This window comes from Anneissia japonica, unplaced genomic scaffold, assembly GCF_011630105.1.
Source record: "Anneissia japonica isolate Jap-2015-1 unplaced genomic scaffold, ASM1163010v1 scaffold287726_len2788222_cov184, whole genome shotgun sequence".
Classification (NCBI taxonomy): domain Eukaryota; kingdom Metazoa; phylum Echinodermata; class Crinoidea; order Comatulida; family Comatulidae; genus Anneissia; species Anneissia japonica.
The window spans coordinates 2,250,440-2,263,064 of NW_022705125.1; the positions used below are offsets into that span (position 1 = coordinate 2,250,440).

General features: G+C 31.8%; 1 protein-coding gene across 1 annotated transcript in view; it reads right to left on the bottom strand.

The window, feature by feature from the left end:
• Positions 1-12,625, bottom strand: part of LOC117105218 (splicing factor, suppressor of white-apricot homolog) — a gene marked incomplete at its 5' end in the record, with an annotated part of 63,964 nt that overhangs the window by 50,895 nt on the left and 444 nt on the right.

The following is a 12,625-nucleotide window of genomic DNA, read 5'->3' on the forward strand; positions in this document are numbered from 1 at the left end:
GCTACAGTACATACTGTACATTTCTTCCTGAGAAAGGAAGAAATGAAAGCAAGAACAAAAGTATTCTACACACTGGCGCTGGTCTGACCACGGTTTCCTCCCAGTAACAATAGCCTAATCTTCTATTAATAATAATAATGAACCACAATTATACCTTATGGATCATAGATCGCTCTACAAATTTTTATTTGCATACATTCTAGAACATATTTCAATGATCTGTGTATTAATGTAAAGCGCAAGTCCGGGTGATTTTATCCTTGGTATAATAATCATACTGTATTGTAATGCAGATATGATTAGATAAACATCAACAAAAACCTATGACAAATTAATGCACATGAGTATTATGGTTGAAAAAACATTACTTTTGCATGTTTGGTAGGCTTGTAGACAATATTCACCAAAATAAAATCTCATGAGTTAAATCTATGAAAAAAAGGTATTATAGTTGACAGAGAGTGAGTGGCATGGAGAATATCTAACATTTACACACTCGGCGCGGTAAAGTAGGACGACAAACACAGGAGATGGTTCACCAAAGTTCATGTTTTACATCCAGCACAGCATTACAATTCCATTAATCAGAAAATGATGGTAATTTCTTCAATTCAAGTGGTAAAAAAAAAAAAATTAATAATCCGCGGTTTCTGGTGGCATAATATAAACACGCACAGCTCTAGACATTAGGTAAATGAACGAACGAACCAAAGTAAGCAAAATATGGAAGCCCATAAATCATATGCTTATTATTAGTAGACTTATGTCTAACAATCACGTCACAATAGAAATTTAATTCTTACTGTAACACTTGTTCATTTATATCAACATTCCCAGACAGGCATTCACATGAATTAGTTTCATATACTGAACCAAGTAAGTTTCTTACTAAATATTATGTGATTTCAGTATGATATTATCTACCTTAATTCTTTTCTGTTTATTATTATACAAAATATAATGTACACAATAATAAATGAATCATCATGTTTTAAAATTTAATTAATCTATATTTTGAGTCCATTATTATTCACTGAATTGACAGTTACATCATGCAGCATAATTTACATATTAATCAGTTTCAAATACTAAACTAATAGTGTTGAAATTGAAGTTTGTTATATTGTGTGATTTCAGTATATTATTAATCTTAATTATTTTCTGTTTATTCTTACTTCTAATTAGTTAATTAATTAATTAATTATTTATAATGTATAATATAAGAATTGAATAAAGTATTGAAATTTAATAAAAACTATTTTATTTTAGCCCATTTTTATTTCATATTAATCAGTTTTATATACTAAAATAATGGTGTTATGGTGTATTATTACTTCTTACATCTAATTAATTAATTAATTATAATGTATAATATAAGAATTGAATCATCAAGTTTTAAAATTTAATTAAAACCATTATTATTTATTGATGTGAAAGCATGCAGCATAATTTACACCAAGATGTGTTTGTCTTGCTGGCCATGCATTAAAATATTAATTTAACAAAATTATATTTTGATATATGACCAAGAATTTGAATGGATCTTCACAGTTCAGTGCACACAGACCAGCTGAAGTATTCTGGTCTTTCTTTTTTTTTTTGAGTAGAATACTTTAAATTTGGTGTTCAAAGCGTAATATAAAGATACATACACATATTTATTATATTTACCTGTATCTCTTTACTCGAATGAATAACAAATAAACAGAAACTAGAAATTGCAAATTGCAAGTGAAGTGCTGCGAAGTACAGCTGCATATAAATGTTCTTCGAACAAAAAAGTGTTCTAATGAAAAAAAATGTAAGGGAGCTTGGTCTAAGCTGAATTGGTAAAACAAACAGAAATTTTAGTGTCTGTGTTGGGTTCAAATGATGATGGAAATGTATGTTAATACAGTTCTTCTGAATTTTGGCATAGCCGTATGCTATATTTCCCTCAGTTTTTTACATTGACTTTCAGTACTTTGAATATTGTTTATTAGGGTTGTTTATTTCTACAGGCTAATTATGCTTTGTCAAAAATATTTGCATACAGTACTTGTTGCAGGCCCTCCCCTCATTATCTCATTGTATATTTAATAGCTGTTTGTTATCCCATTTTTGTACAGTCTCCTGATAACGTCCAGCTAGAGATTACATTTTTTACTAGTAGTCTTAAAATTGTGCTGCAGTCATTTCTTTTATTGTCCTATAGCAGACTAATGCAGTTATACATTTTATTCATCATGAGTTCTGGTGTAATCCCACACAAACCCTCCTCTCCCCCCCCCCCCTTAAACACAAAACTGGGCCAATTTTAGGTGATGGGCTTACACTTGGGAAATCCCCTTTTTTCAATTAAAAGGCAATTTTTCAGCACTGCATGCCTAATACAAAGCCAATACTTGATTTTTTATTGGAGTATATATGTAGAAGTCAGCTAAGCTACTCATTCAAATCATACCTGTGTGGCTATTTATTTATTTATTTATTAACTGCACAATGAGAAGAATTAATGCCATTTTAAATATAAAAAGCAGCGAAAAGGAAGGGATGAACAGGTGTCAAACACCTCTATCTACACCTGACCCCTTTCCCCCCCCCCACCACCGAACAAATCAACCTCACAATCACATGGAACAAAACAGAAAAGTGGAAAATTGCATGTTAGATAGATATAAGAAAACTACATAAAAATTATTATTTACTAAATTAAATAACATAAAAAAAAGATATAAAATACACTGGATACAACACAAAAAATATATAAAATACATTGGTTATTAAAAAATGGAGAAGCTATTAAATTACACATTATTTGTTTATTTATTTTAACCACAATAGAAAAATATGACATAAAAAAATACAGAGATTTTATTGCCCAAGGAAAGACTTACAAAAAATGGGTAAAAGTAGCGGATGAGCTTGTACCCAAGATGGGCTTACTGTATACTGTACCTAATAAATTACAGAATATTCAAAAAAACTACAGTAACACAACGAAACACATACTGTATGGCCGTTCCATGGCAAAACAACGTAACTCGAAATTTTCTCTTTTGAAGAAAAATAGAGTGAAAGTTTGCATATTCGGAACTTGTCATACCATGGTCATACCCTTTTGAAATTTTGCAGGATTGTATCTACAGACATTGTGGTTATATGTGAAATTTTAATTACAACTGTTTGTTTATTGCAAAGTTATTAGCGATAATTACATATACGTTGTTTTGTCTCGGAAACATGTCAGGCTCGGTATTGATGCAAGTAAGACATATTTTTCGAATATATCACATTTGGGGCAATCATATGCATTATAGCTGCTTGTTGATTTGCCTCGGGACGGCCGTGTATTAGAAAGTGCGACAGGCAAGACAGGGATTTAAAATTGATCTCTACCACATAATTACTCTAACAGTAAGTATGCTTCACATTTCACTACACTTACTTTTTACAATGAATAGCAAAATCAATTTAATCATTTGCTTAATTTAAATATTCATAAGCAGTGACCAATTGTATGATAATGACAATAACACTACTGTTGCTAATTTGTCAATAATGATAACCTTTAATAGTTTATTGCATGTTTGGATCAATTTTTGTAGGCATAATAAAATGTACACTTGATCCACAAAACCAAAAAAATCTTACTTTTCCATTGAAAACTACAGTATTTTTCAGAAGCAATACAAAATAATCAGTTCAAATAAAACAAGTTCACATCTCAACACACAGATGATATACTTCAATATGAAATTTTTGACAGTAAAGTTACACAAGTACCTAGACTATTTAGATTTATGAAAATTGAATAATCCCTCCACCTACATATTGTTGTAGGTCATAAAAAAAGCACCCATATTTGGTCAATAAATAAATTGTTAAAACCAGATATGAAAAGCGACAGAGTATATCTGTCAGAATTTTGGCGTGTTAGTTATATTTTTTCGCTATTCGGTAATCCTACCTGCGTGCAAATTTGCTTTTTGTCAGATTTAATTCTATTCGAGAGAGGAAACACTAAAAATTCACCAAATCAAGCCTAAATTCTTCAGATTCCTTTGAGTCAGCTAAAAACTGTATATTGAAATGTATTTGTATATCATATTTTGAACGTTATATTATATAAAATGTTCACATCTAACAGCAAGCTTACTCATATCGTACGTGAACAATGTGATAGCCTATAATTTGTTGGAGGCTATAGAGTAAAGTGTATCTCATTGAAAGAAAAAAGGTCATGACATTTGACAGGACTGGAATATTCCATCGACCTCTCTATATTCTGCCCCAAACCACCAAATACTAATGCTACAGTAAATGCCAACCTCAAAAATTAATATTGTTATACTGTACACATTTTGCATTGTGTGTTTTTTGTAAAAAATTTCAAATATCTCTTTAAAGATTCTTGATCAACGTTTATTGTTGCAATATTTTTATAATACCAGACTGTCTGCTTTTTGATGTCAAACAATTAAGATTTCTATAGTATACTATAAAAGAAGTCTCTGTTATTCTTATATAAATGACTATAAAGGATATCATAAATATAAGTAGATTATGGTGCGTGGATTAGAGCACTGTAAGGCCTTGTCCAGACTATCAAATTTTATTTGACAAAAACATGTGACATGCCTAAATATGGTCATGATAACATCACATCATGACCATATATGGGCACATGATGACTATATATGGGCACATAACAGTTTTTGTCAAATTAAACTTGATAGTCTTAAGCACTGTAGAGCCCTGACACCATGCAAGACTGTCACATATTCTGCTCAACAGCTTTTGCCAATCTGCTAACACAAAACATCTAATTTAGTCTCGTTCAACTCTGATGCAACTCTTCATCATTCTGCTTAAAACTACTAATATTAATGACCAGTCTTACTAATGCATTAATAGAAAATGCATTCAAAACATTGCGGTAGCCTTTATATCAAATGCACCCTCAAGCATGTTTAAATTATACATTGTTTACTGCAAGGTTATGTTATTTATTCAATCAAAACATTTTTATCCATCATTTGTGCCATAAAAAATGTATTAGTTATTTTCTTCAAAACAGAAATTTGCAAAATGCAAGTTACTGTAGATTGTTGTGACCTAATTTTTTAAAAATGTAAAAAATGACCATGTCTTTTAATTTATGTAATGGGTTGAAAATACATTATTGTAATACCTTCCTAGCACAATTGTTCCAAGTACTTATTCCTAAAGTACTACACTTGAAGCTATGAACCCCTTCCAAGTGTTGTTAATAAAGTAACGGTCCCAAGTAGTTAACTTATTAAAGTGAGCTGGCGTTCATTCTCATGCCTGTTGAAATATAAACATCCTCTGCCTGAGATACAGTGGTAACTCCTATATGTCCGTATATGAACATCAAAATCATGCATCTACCACGTGAAAATACTCTATTAATACTTGTGCAGACAATAGCTTATTCATAAAAAAAATTCCATATAGACCTATAGAAAGTTAGCATAGTCTGGCAAAAAGCGAAAGGGTATGAATTAAAATTTCTAGTCATTCATTGGTCAACACTGCATTTTTTGAGGCAGCCTTAAAGCAGATGGTGGTCAATGCCAACTGAATTAAGACTGCCGTATTTCCACGAAGACGTCGCGGTAAACAATCAATAATTCGGTGAAGGGGTAACAGTACCACTTTCTTCAGGCATGGCAAAGTTAAAAAAAAAAAAAATTAATTTCCACAACAATGGTAACAATGATTCCGTGAACAATGGTAATGTTCACGGATGAAATACTAAAGACGTATCAAATTGCAACGTAATGAATTTCATTTTATCAGTCGGGATTAATTTAATATTACTGATTCAGCGTTACTATAACTTCCTACTGTATATCTCAATGAAATACCAGACCGCTCTGAACGTGCTGTGACTGTACAGGAAATCAGTTACTTCCCTGTCATTTCTCAAAGGCTTGATATATTTTCCGAAGATATATCCAAACTTGATCCATTATATAATATACGATACACCATTGTAAACAAATGAGTTAAAACAATGAAGAAAGTTAATATTGTTTTTTTGTTTATTTGATTTTTAAAAGAATTAATAATCATATAATTGTATAACTAATACATTTAATTTAATATTTACAATTTTAGGTTCTCTCCAATCTTATCCTGTATTTAAGTGGCTCAAAAATGAATAGTTACGCTGAATATTATTATAAACTATTCTTCAGCAAATTCAACTTTTCTTGAAAGTTGCATTGTCCCTTGAAAATGACAAATAATCATAAAAAATACTTTTGAAATTAACTTGCTCATTTTGCAGTAACTTACAAATTATTACCTTGAGCATAAAAATGATTAAAATTTAAAAAATGTGTATTTTTATACTGGATAATGATAAATTAAAATTTAAATAAAAACATTCTAGTGACTGAAAGCATTTCTATCATTTTTTGCTGTAAAATTATGGTAAAAAATTATAACAAGAAAAAAAAATAATTATATAACAATAATGTCAATAAAAATAAAAATTAAGGTACAGTATCTTACCAAAAACAGGGGCAGATTTAGGGGGCCCCTTTTGGAAAGTAAAATAAAAATTTAAGAAAGCAGGGGGGAAAAAACGCCTCAGTTGTTATTTCCGGGGCGTATAGAAGACAAAAATTTCCCAGGGACATGTCCGAACTCAACTAGGGTAGTGTTGTCCCGATCGGCTCCCATCCCACTTTCTGACATCTCTGGATCTGCCAAAAAGGTAAATTAATTCAATTGTACTGAACTTTGGATGGCATGTTTGTCTGTCTTTAAATTGCCAAAGATATTGAGGTAGTTAAATTATGTTTTTGGCAGAAATTCAAATTGCTTGTGATACACAAATAGTGTCGCTCTAAATCATCACCCTTTCATCGTAATATCACGGTCTAGAATTTTTATGCAACAGCTTTTTTTTTATCACCAGTTTGCAATTGATTTTTTTAAATGTAAACCAAAAATTTAATTCATGAATATGAAGTGCAGATTGTATTTCATTGAAGAATGAAATGAACAGATAATACAAATTAATGTTGAAATATTTTAAACTAAAAAGTGAAGATTAAAAAATAAATGAATACAAGTATTAATAAATACTAACATTATAGTATGATTACCTAAATTTCCTTTTTGGTTATTTATTAATTTTATTTTATATTTTTTTATTTTGTGTCCATCATAAATTTCATTTGCCAGTGACTTTAAATTAGGTCTTTACAGCCTGCTGTACCCCAAAGATGTACAGCTCTACTCATCATCTAACCATCATGAAAATTCATGAGTGATGATGTCATGAGGCATTTAGCATGTGCTATATTGCTAAATGCGCTAAATCAAAATTCATTGTTATTTTTTTAGAAAGCTAGAGATTCAGTTTTAGATGTATAAATTTTGTTGAAATTTCACTGGGAGTTATAGGATTTAATCATCACTAGCTCCAGAAATTGATACTGTGACTAACTCAGTGGCAGATCCATGAATTCAAAATACTGTTGAGGGGGCCTAGGGAGGGGACTTTCACAGATAAAATGTGATTATGGCACCTCTGGATGGCCGGAAATGGCACTCTCAGACCAAGTTTAAGGGGTAAGGGAGGTGGGGGAGGGGCAACCACTGTAACTATATAGCAGTCACTCCACAGAGTGCATGCCTCCGCCCTGTGCCTGAATACGGTACCATCAATATGCAGGCCGTGTATGATGGGCAAAACTGCAGCATACTCTCAATGAAATAATGGAATCACCCGTTGTATTCAGGCACAATATTTTCTCCAGTACTGCAGAATACCTCAAGAAAATAATGGAATCACCATTCGTATTCAGGCCTATTGTTTTCTAGAGTGCTGCCTGAATACGAGGGGCGATTTCATTATTTTCTCTTACGATAGAGGGTCATTTCCGTGATCTTGACCTTGTCTTTTGACCTTTATTTCCATAAATTAAATGGTGTCTTTCTTTGATTATTATGTACCATTCTACTTAGAAAATACCACTGCAGTACCCAGAAGCACAAGTGAATACCAGGTAGGTTGAAATGCCAATGTGCCAGCATATTACTAGTGATACTCTCCGCAACATCACATGGAATACTCCCTCGGGAGCTGAGTATGTATGAATTGCTTTCAATAATGCGAGGCACAAGGCTGTGACATTTATAACATCATGTCTACATAAAGGCTGAATTAATATTATCAAACTATTACGATTATCATTTAGATCATTAATATTATAAAGTTATCTTAATACTGTTACAGTACGTAAAGGCCGACTTGATAATATTAATTTTTTTAAATTATTACATGATCATCAGTTACTGTAGATAATTAATATTATAAATTTATCGTATTACTCTTTATGGAAGTGATTTTATTTTAATCAAATATGGAGGTTTGGGATCCCCAAAAAAATTGTCATGTACTATAGTTTTTAGTTATTTTATATCACTTAATTTTGCCAGCTAGCCCAAGTGGCACATCTTGGGGTGCGTAGGGGTGCGCGCCCCCTGAAAAACTTGCCTCGCTAAGTTCCCCGCTCCCCCATTGAAAATGTCAGAAGCAAAAAAATCATGCTAAAATAGTTAAAAATCACCTCATACAGTAGGTACTACTGTAGGTATGCCATTGTCGCAAGTAATCGTCATTTGACAAATAACTGTAGTTTGCCTAGATATTGGGTATGATAATATCATGCTGCAGCCTATACAGACAAATCACATGCTTGTCACAGCATATTTGATTGTGTAGCCTAGAGAATTAGAGGTAACATTAATTTTACTTCAAATAAATGCCCTTGGAAACAAAAGGCAGTATTTCAACACACTACAGGTATATGTCAATTTTATAGCCAATTTTTAATTTTTTTTTCGTACTGAAAATCAGCTGAGCTACTCAATCAAATCATAACCCTAGGCATTTTTTTTCATGGAGAAATGATGATATATGATATTGGACATGAAGTACTGTACGAAGCTTTACTGTATACCTAAAATGGGCTTATATTTGAGAAACTATGGGGTGTGACCATAGTTAGATGCCATACTGACAGTATGGTATCAACAAGTTGACATTGATTCCAGACATAAGATTTTATCGTCAATGAATAATATACATTCAACATTTATATTAAAATGAAGTCATTGTCCAACAATAAGCACTTATAATGTGTCTAAACATAAGACAATGTAAACACTGGGTTTGAACTCTGCCAGCATTTCAGGTCAGTTGCTTCAAATGCCATTGTTATTTTCAACATTATTAGATACAACATTATAGTGAATTCAAACAACTCTTCAAATTGTAACCATGGATTCGGACTCTTTTTAGACAACATGCTTATCATTTTATCCCTGCAACACAATTAGTTTTCTTCTGTGCACTTGTGTAAACACCAAACATTTCATGTCATAAAATTAAATACAACCAACTATGTATACTTGCATGAATAAATGGGGGGGGAATGTATAAACTTATTAGTATACCCAAAATCGAGTAAATAAGCCTTTAAAACCCCTAAATAGATTACTTTTGAAAGATTCTGAGCTACACCTGACCATGCCAACTTTTTTCGTCAGGGAATTCTGCCTCCGTCGGGGACCTCGGACCCTCCTTCAGGCAAATCCTGGCGCCACCACTAGTTTCAAATGCATTAACATGTAATGCTTTCTCTATAAAAATACAGTATCTTGACAACAGGCCCTTATTAAGAACATTACATGTTTCATCTTGCGACTAGCAGGCAGTATCCTTGTTGTGGGTGTGAAAAACAGAAATAAAAGTAAAACAACTAGCCACCAATCAAAAATCTCAAAAATTGTACAGTTTCCCTATAATTTGTGTCAAAACCATCATCATCAAAGAAATTGGACATAATTTCATAGAGAAGCCAGTTGGCCTAGAACATTTACCTCAGTCAATGAACTATCTTAATATCACTGGAGGAAAAAACCATCTGACTGTAACAATGCTCTGAACTTGTGTACAGTAATTACAGTTATCAAATCACCAGATGGTGGACCTTTATTGTCTGAATCAGGGTGTTGAGGGACACTATAGAAATGTGGGATCCACAGCAAGCAAGATTATTATTAAGTACCATGTATGTTTCTATTTCTCCTGTTTAATAAATACTTTAATCATTGTTTCACACGCTCACATGCTTTGGCCTTGAGATGGAAAATTTCCAGACAAAAGTATTTTTTTTTAATTGCTTAGATTTTTCATTTAGATAGTGGTTTCCTAACGAGCTCAGTGGCATACTTGATACCTGACAGGAGTGGGTTTGTCGGGACATTGGCAACCTTTTATAATAATTGTAATAGGCACGCTGAGATGCTGGCTATACCGAAATAAAACTTCAAAGAATGTTTAGATTGAGTATATCGTCTTCATTTAATTATCAGAAAGAGTACGATGCGATAGCCCCGACTGTGACTTATCCAAGACAACAAAGTAGGCCAAACATTGCAAAAACTTTGCTATTCCAATGAATTATAGCATTCCACTCGAAAAATTTAGTTTTATATACAAGATTCTGACTAAGAAATACTAAATAATACGGAGAAACTGTACTACTATAATTTTTTTATTTGTTTTAGTCAAGGTATGCAATGCATACCTTGCTTACCTTGATGGTCCGCCACTGATCACAGATATTAGGTCCAATATTAGATCATTATTAAATCAATATCAATAAATAATTTTATCATCAAGTACAATTACATAACCACAATGTATTAAAGTTCAATGTTTTCTAATCAATTAATTTTCCAGTCAATTGTTTTTAATAGCCAATAAATATATGCCAGCGGCAAGGCGATATTTTGATAGCAAACATTGCTCAATTAGCATTTCTCAACATCATTTTTTTTTATTGAGATCACACTGTCATTAAATCATTATCACAGGGTTTGGATAGGGTTTGCGGTGTTTTTTTTTTTGGAGGTTTGCGGGGTTTTGCAATACCCGAATAGGAGCTCAATAAAATAACAGTTCTTCTTCAGAAAGCCACATGAAGAGGTAAGTAATGATAAACAGTACCATGAGTTTATAGCATCTCATTCAACCAGCAACACTGAATGCTGTCAACGCATTTTAAGTCCAATTAAGACTTATCAAGCTTTACAACAGAGCTTCAAACAGCAGACATCAACAAAAACAAATCCTAAACATATTTTTCAAGTAATCTTTCTTTGAAAAATATGTTTTTCAAAAAATGACATCTTAATTCACTTTTGGTTTATGTCCATCTAATCCTTTTGGAAATGTAAACAAACATCCCAGCCCCTATTTCCTGCAATAATTCACAATATTTATATAATAATTAATATAATAAAGTAAATAAACTTTGGTACACCATGTGTAAGATCTTACTCATACCAGCAATGTACCGGACGCTTAATTATTTTATTAATTTGATACTCCCCATGCAAACATTCAATAAATATTTAGATTATAGAGTAATAATAATAATAATAACAATAATAATAATAATAATAATAATAATACAGTAATAATAATAATAATTTATAAAGTGTAAATTAAACGACCGAGGTGCATTATCAAAGGCATTATCTTAAAGATTGAAAAGGTGTGTTTTTAGTAATTTTTAAAAGTATACAGCACAACACACATTTGGATTGTGAAGTTCAACGTTAAAACCATACTTTATTTCTACACTTATGTTATCATGATTTGATTGCGTAAACTGATTATTGATGGTAGAGTAGCTTGGGGGACAATAGCTAGCTAGGGTGTCAATAGCTAGTTAGGGATCAATTCTAATTATTAGAACAAACCTCTTTAAAAATATTACTAATCAAGTCATTAGATCCAGGAATAATCCAACAAAGTAAAATGAAACAAACATAAAAAAAAAAAAAAACACAAATATTAGAAAAAGATAATTTTTCTAATAGTAGCTAGTAGAAATATTTAAAATAAAAGATTATTTGAAATATAAAATTACTTTATTATTGTATGTTAATGTTGGTCTTTGGTTACTGTCAATGCCTTATGCACTTCACTAATTATTACTCTCAGTCGTTGGGTCAAACACCAATGTATCACATACCCAGCCTCCCAGGGGGAATATTCCATTTAATGTATTCAGCAAATTGGCATTCATCTACCAGGATGTCTCAAAAACAAATGATAGTGCATTGCCCAAGGACAAACAAGTTGCTTCAAACTTCTGACTTTACATCTAATATAAACAATTCCATTGATAAACAGCAAAATATTTTCCTATTTAGGAAAAAGTAGTCTCAAAACCACACACAAAAACTTGATTTTTTTTTTCTTTTAATTTCTCTTCCCCCCACCCCATATTAGTATACTTGCTCCTGTTTGAATGCATGATACAGTACTATGTTAATTAGAACATTTTAATGTTTGCTTCATTTTAAGCTTTTTCAATGCAGTCTCATACAGTGGTACATCTAGGAGTTTTGGAATGGAGACCCTGATTGGGAGAGGGGAGAGGGGAGGGAGAGGTGCAAAGATAGAATGGGAGACTTGATGATTAAGTAAGGAGAGTTACAGTAGGTTGCAAAATAAGGTGATGTGATGATTTTTAACTACTTGAGAATGATTAGTTTTGCTTTGGACATTTTCAATGGAGGG